Source organism: Uranotaenia lowii, chromosome 3 (genome assembly GCF_029784155.1).
Source record: "Uranotaenia lowii strain MFRU-FL chromosome 3, ASM2978415v1, whole genome shotgun sequence".
NCBI lineage: Eukaryota > Metazoa > Arthropoda > Insecta > Diptera > Culicidae > Uranotaenia > Uranotaenia lowii.
Window position 1 is genome coordinate 254,986,576 of NC_073693.1, and position 12,125 is coordinate 254,998,700.

Genomic DNA, 12,125 nt, shown 5'->3' on the forward strand with positions numbered 1-12,125 from the left:
AATCTTTTAAGGAAGCATAGAAAGACTTACAAAATTTTTCGATTTTAATAAATAAAAGGGAAGCAAAATATATTCCACTTTTGTAAAAAATATTCGCTAACCATTTGAACCTAACCAACTAACCTAACCAACATTGAAGTTATTGGAAAATTATCAAGATTAATTGATAATCCCAATCAATTTTGGCTTGTTTATTAATCAGCTTTAATTGAATAAAAAAATGTTTATGCAAGCACATGAATATGTGTTCTACCCTTTTTCATTTTTTTAATCAAAAATTTGTCGTTATAAAGAATAACGTAAAGCTCTGCAAACTATGATCACTTAAATTTTATCTTGATGCGGCCCGCCGAAAGAATTTTAAATTAAAAGTGGCCCGTTGCTTCATAAGGTTGCTCACCCCTGATCTAAGCAATATCCAGGCAAATAAGGGAATTCTTCAAAAGAAAAAAAATCTGACAACCTTAGTGAATATATTCTTATTTAAAACTCGTTATTCGAGACTGAGGACTGTACCCAAAATTCATGAACGAACTTCTTTTGTGAATAACATTTGATAGCGTTTTTCGAGTACAGTCTTTCAATATCTATCAATAAGTGAGAATTTTTTGGAAACACTGTAGTAGAATTGTGGACCTGAGATAAGTTTTCAAGGTTTTGGCCTTAGTTCGGAGTCAAGATTGTTACTCTTGATTCGCTTTAGTCGTCCATCAAAATTTTAGTTAAGAGAAGAACGTTTTGCTTGACATTTTTGAATCCTCATGGGGGGGGGGGGGGGGGTCCAACCCTAACCCCTCCCTCACTTTCCTACGGCTATGCCTGAACCCAAAAATATTTAAAGAAATAAATTGGAATAAAACGAATCTGCAGTTTTATATAATTCCCAACTTTTTACCTCCAGTAAGTAAAGAAAAAAGAAGTTCAAGGCAAGGATGCCGAAAAAAAAACTGTGTTTTTGATAAAAAAAAAATTCTTGAGTTCTGTGATTTTAACCTAAACATCTGTGACGGTTTTCTGTGAAGTTATGTTCATGAAGTTCATTGAGAAATCTTTATAAACATCAACAAATTGAAAGTTTAAAAGGATTTATAGAAAAAAAATCAATTTGCATTACCTTATTTTCATATTTTCATAAATTAGAGTCAAAAATATAAAATTAAGGCATCACATTTTTTAATTATTTTGGATATGTATACAAAATTTAGAAAATCAGAAAATTTGAAAAATTCTAGGATCTGTGACACAGATTCTGTGACACAGATTCTGTGACGAAATTGACTTTGACTTGACTTTGACTGGGTTGTCATACAGACCATAAGTATTAACGTGATCTTAAATTAGGTTATAAAGTTGACTTAAAATTAGGTTACATCACGAATCAAACTTTTAAATTTTTCTTTGGATACATTGAAGTCAAACAAATAAGAAACATCATTAAACACTTGGCAGCATCGTTGTAGTGGATGATTTTGGCCGAATAATGTTCTGCTTCTTGGTAGCCATAAAAGTGCCTCGTAACGAAGTTGTCGAGCTGGAGCGTGCAGGTTCAAAGAGCAAAGCAGTTGCGGACAATCGATAGCATTCGTAATAATATCATAGACGAACATTCGTTGTCGATAAATTCTCCTTTGACTCAGCGACGTCAATGATAATAGACCACATCTATTGGAGTACGGTGGCAATCGAACGGGATCTCGCCAAGGCAGATGACGCAATGCGAAACGGAGAAATCTTTTCTGGACTCTCTCAATTCTTTCTATGTGAACGGCATGATACGGTGTCCAAACTGGTGCGGCGTATTCCAAGACACTGCGTACGAGCGAGCAGAACACAGTCCTTAGAGCATAAGGGTCTTTAAAACTCGAAGTATTTCGGCGAAGGAATCCAAACAAAGCGAAAGCCTTTGCTGTTGTTGTTGCCATATGCTGAGCGAAAGAGAGCTTTTGATCGAATGTTACTCTCAGATCTTTTATCACGGTAGTTCTTTCTAATTTAGTGTCGCGGAACGAGTAGTCGAAGGCAACTGAAGCTCTGGTTCTGAAAAAGCTTATACATTTACACTTATCGGCATTCCATTTGTTTCACACCAGAGCAATAACCTTTCTATATCCTCTTGAAGCGCTGCACAATCCACAATTGAGTCAATTACTCTGTAGAATTTCAGGTCATCAGCATACAGAAGCTTTGATGACTTAAGACAGGTTGCCAAGTCATTTACAAAAAGCACAAATATAAGCGGGCCTAAATGACTTCCTTGTGGGACTCCAGACGGCATGTTGAACACCGAGGAATGTGTTCCACGGATGTTTACGAATCCTTGGCGATTTATCAGGTACGAGTGCAGCCATCTGGTTGCCCATGTAGGAAAACCATAGCGCTCTAGTTTCATCACAGCAATGCTGTGGGGTTCTGTGTCGAAGGCTTTGGCGAAGTCAATGTATACTGAATCCACTTGCAGTTTTTTATCAGTTGCGATGTGTAATTCATTAACATAGCACATCAGGTTTGTCATAGTCGATCTTTTTTTAACGAAACCGTGCTGGAATTCGATAATTATCGGAATAGCTGCAGAATAAAACCTATCATATATCAAAACTTCAAGAACTTTGGAAAAGCAGCAAAGAATTGATATTGGTTGGTAGTTCTCAAAACGGTGAGCGTTTCCAGACTTATGAATTGGAGATATTGCAGCCATTTTCCAAAGGCTTGGAAAAACACATTCCGAAATCGATCGGTTGAATATCATACTGAGCGGTGTGGCAAGAGCAGCAGCGAGTTTTGATGCCAACGACGATGGAATTCCATCCGGACCGGGCCCTTTCGACGGGTCTAGGTTACTTAAAACATTGAAAATCTCTAGGGCAGTTGAATGAGGCTGTGGCAGTCTAATGTCATAGTTTGGTAGAGTATCAAAGTAGATATCAGCACAGTTTGAAGATTGAAAACTATACACGCTGCTAAAAAACTCGGCATACAAATCAGCGGACTCTTTAACGGTTTCCGACGTGCGGTCAGGCTTGAAAATATTCGTTCATTCATAAGGATGGCGAAATTTTATTTTGGATCACTATCCCACAGAAAAATGATCAGTCTTGGATTATGTCATGACAGAAATTTTCCAAAAACATGAATGTAAATGCCTCAGTAATTCACATGATGGAAATAACATTCACGCATGAGAAGAATGTACAAAGAATGAAAGATGGAAACCAAATGGAAGCTTTAAAAAATGTGTCTAGACTTTATTTTTGTTTTCATTAATTTTATACTATTACTAGCTAACGATTTTAATGATATTGTAAATTGAAAATAAGCTTGGCAAACAGAATATCCTAAAGCAGCGGGATCTTGTTTTACGTTGCGTTCAATTTTTAAGATGTATAGTTCAAAGGCAGTAAGGTTCAAGGTCGCTTATCATGTCATTTAACATTATATTTAATTTATTTTTTATAGATTTTTTTTTTGTCTTGTTCGCTATCGAACTTTAAAAATCTAAAAAACATTTGTTTTCCTTTTTTATAGGACACACTCCGGACGGGCATACGTGTTCACCACATGTAGACTTCGGACCAACCAGATTTCATTGTATGGGTTAAGGTAGTGCCACCTCTATCCCGGTACTACTTCTCCTAAATAATAAAATGTTGCGGGGTAAAGTATGGTGTACGTTAATAAGTTTTCCTCGCAAAAATGCTCTTTCGCTCTTTTCAACACCTGTAAATTTTCACCTCACTTCTCTATCCATCTTTATCAAATTTCAGTTCTGATATTCTTTCTTCAAGAATATACATTTCACCGGTATGCCGAAAAATAAATTTACAAGAATTCAGGTTCAAAATTCCGATTCAGATTCAGATTCATGGCGGAAAAACTTGAAAACGTTCGTTCTACGTAGAAGAAAGTGGTAAAATTTTTCAAACAGTTTGACCTTTTTAGTGAGATCTGGAGTGTAAAAACCAAACTTTTTGAGCGTGAAACAGAAGGTTAATCTCTCGTTAAATAAAACGTACAAAAAAAATTGGGAATAAAATTTTGCCGAGTTTTGCCAGGTTTCAAATAAAATAGCGTGGATTCACCCGGCCCGGATACGTGCGGAAGAACTTCTGGCAATCTTAAGCTAACTTTCGCAGATTTTGATGCAAATTTTAAGATTTCAATCATTGATGAAAGTAAGTTTTCTATTTTGTAACAAGGGGATTCATTATACAAATCATTATCATCATGTGAAAGATAGGATGTATTTTCAAAAGTTTCTATTTAACACGTACGTACGTACGTTTTACGTAAAATAACTTCAAACTTATTTATCAAATAGTTTTTTTTAATAATATTTGATATTTTTAAGTCATGCATCGTTTGAGCAAAAAGTCATGTAAAAATTAGGTCGCATTTAAACCGCCTCTCTCCTAAGTAACTTAAAAAGAATTTCCTGGTACATTTTTGTAGTTGTGATCTTAAAAAATTCAAAAATACAAATCCATGTTTTCAAAGTATAGCTTCCAACTTCAGCTTTCTTGGACACAAGTGATTTCTTTCTTTGAGCATTCCGTAGCTGATCTACATTTTTTCCTTAAACATTGAATAAGGAATAACTAAAGTGTTGTAGCGGAATTCTGTCTGAAAACATATTTTAGTTATGTTACAAGGTTTCCAAAACTTTAAATTTTGTAAGAATCGGATGAGAATCAAGAGAAATCTAGCGGCTTTAAGCGAGGAATGTAAAATTGATACTCAAGATGTGACCAGGGATTTTTTTTCTGGGCTTTCAGGTGCGTCCATAAAAAGTAATGATGCAAAATCAAAGATTTGTTGAATTCGATGAGGGTCCCCGGAGAATTTTTTTAATTGCATGCACCCGAATAAAAAATAGGGATCAGAAAATGCTTGGGCTTGTTTCTAAAACATTTTTTTTTTTTCAAAAAATAAAAAAAAGTAATGTATTATTAATTGTAGGTAAGCATTCCAGATTCACCAGATTTAATCGGCCATATCTGGGTCTTCAAAGTAAAGTGGACTAGTAAAGTAAACTAAGGTCTGGTTCAAACAGACTTCTCAAATTGAGCTAGCTTTATCTTATTTTTGCCTTCGTTATAGAGGCTTTCAGCCTTTGGTTGGGTCGTTTTTTATCTGAATAGTTTTTTGGGATTTTGAAAAACGATTTTATCGCCGCTGGCCTGTTTCTACAAAAAATAAAAAAAAAAACTCGAGGTGTTTTTCCTCGTTTTTCTCTTGATTTTTATTTAAATCACTGGATTCTACATTGATTTAATAGAATTTTTGTGTTATAAAACTCGGAATCAAAAACTTAGATTTTGAATAAAAAAATCTTATTGGCTCAAGCCGCATAAATGTGAGAAATGCGGGCCCACTTCTTTTTAATTATAGTAGAACTGATAAAGAGACATTATTTCGCGGGGACCCCCTTTATGTTTTCTTTGCAGTGAAATTGGTTACCATTTGTTTAATTCTTATAATAGATTTTTTTGCTTTCATTTTAAAACCATTTTTTGGATCTCTTTTCGCAGAAGTATGTCGACACCAGACTCGTTTTTTTTTGCCAGAGGAGAGCTGAATCATGCTTTGTTTTTTCTTCAAGTTTTGAACAAAAAAATTCAAGATGCATTTCTGTTTTCTTCCATGTTAGTCAAAATCCCAAAAAATAATTCCCAGAATAAAAATCGCTAACTAGCAGAGCTCTATGCTTAATTTTTTTAAGGTTTATTGCTTCCTCTGGGTAGGTATAAAAATATTAAAGAAAAATATATTGTTTTTTTGAGATCCTACTTTGAATCGAACCTATTTCGGAACGCAAACCGAATTATTTTGGGTACGATTTTTTTTTCATTCTATGGCGACCGTTAAAAATGTGACCTATCAAACATATCAGAATAATCAAAAAAATCAAAAAATCAACACCACGACAATTGGCGAGATAATTACAATGGATGCTAGAAAAATGACGTCTGCTATAAGGGTATATACGGACGATAGTATTGGCGAAGAATTGGCCTCAGCCATAACCTCAAACTTTGATTTGCTGGCGGCCTCACCAGTGATGCTAGGTGCGTTACTAAAATCAGTATTTGTTTGATTTCAACTAATTATAATATTTCTTAATTGATTAATTTTTTTGAATGTCAACAGCTAAACGTTTGAATTCATCATGAGGCGTCCCAAAATCGATGAAGATAAGCCATATTTTTCTAATGAATTTTTAAGGTGAATTTAAAACATCTGAAATATGTTTTCATATACTGCTTGATAGATTCAAAATTTGTTTCTATCTTCCAAACGAATGCCAAATCATTAACTGTTACCAAAAAAGTTATTTAATGAAAGCCCGTCTATGTTGACTTTGAAAATAATCTCCTGCATGCTCTGATTATAATAAACAAATCCACATAATTCGCTACATCGTTTAAGTATGCGATACAGGCAGTTGTTATTCCGTTCAGACAAATGTTGCAATCAATTTCTACGCATTTAATTGCATTTCATTTTTTTCTAGAAATCTACGGGAATATTGCAAATTCTCAGTACTTATGAAAAGGTTTTTCAATAACAATGCAATTAAAAAATATAATCATTTTCCAAATATCAATGCACTTGGCAACCCTGAACGCCCAAAAAAATCAAAACACGAACACCGTGTATCGTTTTTCCACAGGGCGAATTTGTCGATATGAGTACCGGAAAAACGCGTTTATCATGCGCCCTTCTCAAAAATCGATTCTGTTCTCCCATGGTTTGAGGTTATGGCTGAGGCCTCCTGCTAAGGTGGTGTTCGTGTAAAACTGTCAATATATCCTAATAGGATTGTTCGATCTTCAGAAAAAGATCGATCTCCAAATCGATTCAATGAAACGGCCGTAGGATCAATCCACCTAAAAAAAATCGAAGCTGTAGAATCAAACTGTGATAGATCCATCTTTTTCTGTGTTAACAAGGTGTATAAACGTTTCAATTTAAGTTCTCACGATGTATCGAAATCTGCATACAAATACTCTACAAAATCTAATCAAACTCCAATACCGAATTGATTATGGTAGCCAGAATTTCCCCGCGTATGTACATATATTCAAAATTCTCAACCCGAAATCCGGGGACACATTTAGGCCATTTGTGTAAATCCCAGATATTATTCAACATAATTCAAACCCCTCAGTAGATATTTTAAATCCTAATTAACCCTCTGAATTTCGTTTCTTAGGCGCAAAAATGTAAAATTAGAAAAGTTAAATTTTTGATTCGTTTTACAAATATGGTAAATAAATCTGGGAAAAACAATGCTTTATTTGAGGAAATTCGTGCAACCGGGCCAGATAGCTCTATTTCCAAATTTATGATAAGGAATATTTGGCAATAATCTTAGACTAGATGCTCAACAATTGACACTGTTTGACATGAAATTGGAAATCTAGATTAAATCTCAATATCACGGTTCAGCGAGAAAAGGAATTAAAAAAATCAAATATCGAATCAAAAATAAATCGATCTAATCGCTAAAGAATCGATCAAAAAAATCGGAAATCTGAGTTGGAAAGATCGATCCCAGATATACCAATCCTAGTCTGGTTACCACAATAATGTGGGTTAAAGGAAATATTTGGTGGTGTTTTTTATTTCAATAAACTCGTTGAAAACCAAAACTAAACGTGGTACCATCAGGTGTCCAATACGAAGCTCAAATTCGGTGTAGACGTGCTATTCGCATATAAAAATTTCGCTTTCATTTTTCTGTGGATCACCATTTTTCGGTTAAATAACATCAATTTATTTCACAAGATAAATTTTACGATTAATGCTCTTATTTTAAGAACGATGCTCAAAATTATCATTAAGTTCTTATCATCACGGGTGTGTTATTGCAAACGATTATGCTGAAACTGACGCAAACAATCGATGGTACCAACAAAAAAATAGGGAAAAAAACGAAACGATTCGGTTCCTGCTACCAGCTTCCAAGAAGGACGACTAAACCTCAAACAAACTAAAACGTCTGGACCAGGCGCGAGCTCAGCTCGCACTGGGTTTCACCAAAGTTCGGGTCGGAAAACGGCTTGATTCAAGCAACAGCTACCAAAACCAAGCGAAGGAAATTTATGCTTTTGGTCCGGTTTTTATGGGAACTCACGCAACATGGGCAAGAGAGAATTTCGCCCGCTCTCGCCCGATTATGTTGCTTTGCCGTTAACGGCGGGAGCCGAAGATTTCCGAATGGATCGTTCGGCAACCGGCGGCACGCGTGCTTTGCTTTCCTCTTTGGCTGGAAACGGACCGGACAAGTGGTTACCACACTGAGGAACAATGGGTTTAGCATTAACGGTGAGTTCCCTCCCTGCAGAATGTTGTTTTGGCTGGGTTGCTTCGATTCGTTTATGTTCGCTCGTTCGCTGATTGCCGGGCGTTCGGTTGGTCGCTCGCGTTAGTGCTCTGGCAAACGTCGATTCGTGCGGATGCGGTAACGCTTGTTGGTCGTTTCGTTGAAAGAAGATTCTGTGACGATTTTCGGAACGCGATATTGTGCGTGATTTTTTTTTCTCTTTTTCGGTTGTGGCTTCCATAGAGATTGGGGAAAAGTTAATTGTTTGGGGATGGTTTGGAACGAGCCGGAAGACAGGTAGAATTTTGGGGGTTGTTGATTAGAGAGCCTCTGTTGGTGCCACACACACGGTGACGTATCGATTGGGTCCGATTGCATTCGCGTGATCGCGCGGTGAATAGCGACATAAATCACACGTGCAATATCCGTGAGTGAGCGAAAAGCTGTAGAATCTCGACAGACCGTGTCGTTGCAGTGTTTTTATGATGAAGGTCCTTCTGTGGCTCGTTTCTGTCACCCGAACCGGCTCAGCCAAGTGAAACAATAGACAGCCGATGTTTTTGGGTGGTAGGAGAGACTAACACCCGACTGACAGCGGACATCGGCATAAGCAGAGATAGCGTTCTGTCTGCGAGATTTGATCTGACGGTTGTGATGAGTTTGATCAATGGGCATGCTGCAGGTGATGAAGAGTTACCTATGGATAGGTATTGTTTAGTGAGCAGCATGAGGTGGTAGGGATGTTAATGTGCCAGCTAGCACGTCTGTATGTTTTTCGCAAAAGTGTATCATCGTCAGACAGGGTGTGTCAATTCTGTACAGAACCCGAACCACGTCAATACAATGCCGAGTGCCGTTGTATAGCTATCGTTACAGTACAACGTCAGGCTTCCCGGGCTATTGATTTTCGTTTATGTTTTCGTACTCTCCTGGTACTGATTGATGATTTATGATTATCGAAGCTCAGAGGAAAAGTTTTGCCCAAGTGGAAGAAAAACAGAAGAGATTTTCCGCAAACCCGAGTGTGGGCAGCAGGCTGCTGATATCTTTGAGAAAATATATTCCAGCCAACCGGAAGCTGGCAACAGAAATACCAAGGCGAAAAAATTCAACTGTGGTGCAAAACTCGTTCGCTGATCAACGACGTTGGACGAAAAAGCGCTCGCCGGTTGGAGTTTGGATCGTTCGTTGGAGTGAAAGTGATTCCCCGCGTTACCCGGAAGTAGAAGTTTAATTTCTGTGAAAGCGTGTCCTGAATCCTTCTGCAGCAAGCAACGAAGTAAAAAATCCTCCATCATTTTTCTCACTCTATTGGTTTTCGATCTCCGGTTGTTTTTTTCCTTCCGTGTGCGGAAGTGATTTTTGTGTTTGTTGTTACCGTGTATTTTCAACCACCGATCACCCTTCACAAATCGACGAGTGGCCAAGTTTTTGGCGAAGAAGCGATAGCAAAAAGCAGGAAAGCCCGGAAAAGTTTCCCGTACAACCCTTCCGGGAAAAGTAAATAAGTGCAAGTGCTCCACGCGATGGGGAGATGTGGTCCTACTAAATGAGGATGATGTCGATGATGATGAAGACGGCAAAAAGCCAAACCAAGTGAAACTTACTCGTTCCTTCGTGCTTACCCAGACTGGTCCAGGGATCCAGTCGTCCAGATCGTCCAGAAATTATCGAACAAGTGAGTTGGACTTCCGTGTTTTTTCACCCATTTCTTTGCAACCACACTTTTCTTATCCTTGTGTTCCATTCGATTCGATTTCATCAAACAGTTTAAAATTGAATTTCTACCAGTTTGCGGTTTTATCTCGGGGAACGGAAATTAAAATTAAACAAACACACAACTTTTGCGGGTGGGTTCGGTTGTTTTTTTTTCTCTCTATCTCATCTTGTGGCATTGAAACGAATGCCAAAATGTGAATGTTGCTGGAATAAGAAATTCCGGCTCCAGCAAAAAAAACCCAAGCGTTTAATATTCCCGGGTTGGTGCGATTGTTGGATAACTCTTAGCGCGACTACCGAGACTGGCCCTTGGCCGAATTTTAGTGTTGTTGTTACTAGGCAAGGGGTGTGAGAAATATATGTCTGTGGTGCCGGGAAAGAACCCAAAAACCAACAAAAAAAAAACACCAGAACAACAACGACGACGAGGACGAAACGAGCAGCAAAGCTAGGCAAAATTTTAATGGTCCGCAACGAAGTTGTTGATCTGCAATGCTCCCCGATTGCAGAAAGCGCGCGCCACCAGTTGTGCAAATTCGGTTGGTTGTGCCGATTGTTTTGGGCAGGATGTTGTTGCTGTTGGTGCCGTTGTTGTTGTTGTTGTTGTGTCTGTGGGGTTTATTTTTATTTATCTGCTCCACGGTCTGTGGTCACAATGCTCAGTTTTGGATGATAGTGCTGCTGTTGATATGGGTAAACTTTGGTGCCAGAGCTACAAATGTTGTGTGTCTAGAGATATGAGTTCTATGCTGTAAGGAGGAACGGATGGCATTTTGAAAATTTGCGAGTTTTGTGCAGTTCTGTGATGAGTTTGGCTTTTTGCATTGAAGGTTGATCTTGGTGTAGTGAGGTCACTAAGCTGTTATGGCCAAATTTCACGTTTCATGTTATTGTTGAAGCTTTGGTCCTTTGCCATTAGGCGTTAGAATTTTTTACAATTCTAAATAGAGCAAAATGTGTGTCTATGAGTGAAACCTAGCATTAAGTATATAAAAGTGAGAAAACTTACGTCTGCAAACAACCACAATTGTGCTTCGGGTAGCAATATCTCAAGTGTTCTCTTCGATGACTACCAAAGCAACCAAAAGTTGCGTTCTTACTTAAAGATGGAAGTTCACATTTGGCTGAGCAAATGTTTTACGGGTGCTTCAGGTGACTCATGGCACGTTAAAGTTATTCAGGAACTTCCATCGCCTTTTGAAAGGTTAAAATATCGATAGCGGAACTCCTAAGCGCTTTTAAAGATACTTCTTCTAAGAAGGTGCGTTGCGTTCGCTAAGCATTTTCAAACTAACTTTGGTGTTTCAGAGAACCTATTTTGAAATTCAAAGCGACATGTCAAAAATGTCTGTAAATTTTTTGTCATGGTATTTGTTTTCAAGAATTTTTCGAATTTTTCTTATCAATGTTAAGATAACTGAGTAAACTTTTGATGATGACAATTTTCGTTATCATTCATAAAGTGTACTGAAACTTCTTTAAACGAAATAAGGTAAAATCTATTAAGCGACCCATTCATTCATTTCAAATGACATTGAGTTTAAATACATTTTTGTGGCAAAGATTGCTAGATTGGTCGGGAAGCTGGTGAGTTTCATTGCAACCTAGAGAGCAGCGGTACAATTCTCAAGGCGTAAGTAGCTTTTGTAATCAAAACCATATGATAAAAATCAATGAGATTGACCATGATAAATCGGCAACTTAGCAATCTGTCATCTGGTTGTCAGAGTAATCTTTCAACCGGATTGTTTTTTCGGCACGTAGAAGTTTTTTGACATTCTCTTAGAAGCTTAATAGCATTCTCTTCAGCCATTTAAACGAACTTCACAGTAGCTTTAAGAACTTAATTTTTGGGCTGATTAGCATTCTCTTCAGACAGAAACGAGAGCTGATTATGTTTCTATGAAACCTTTTTAAGGGAATTCTGGTTGCTTGGGTAGATACATTGACGGTCCGTTGCAATAGCGATAGACGTGCTTGCACTCGTGTTTTCATATACAGCCAGGGTAGCCAACTTTTTGTTTTTCTAAAATAAAGATACGTCAAAGAAACGGAAATCTCGCTCAAAGTGATGGCCTTTTTT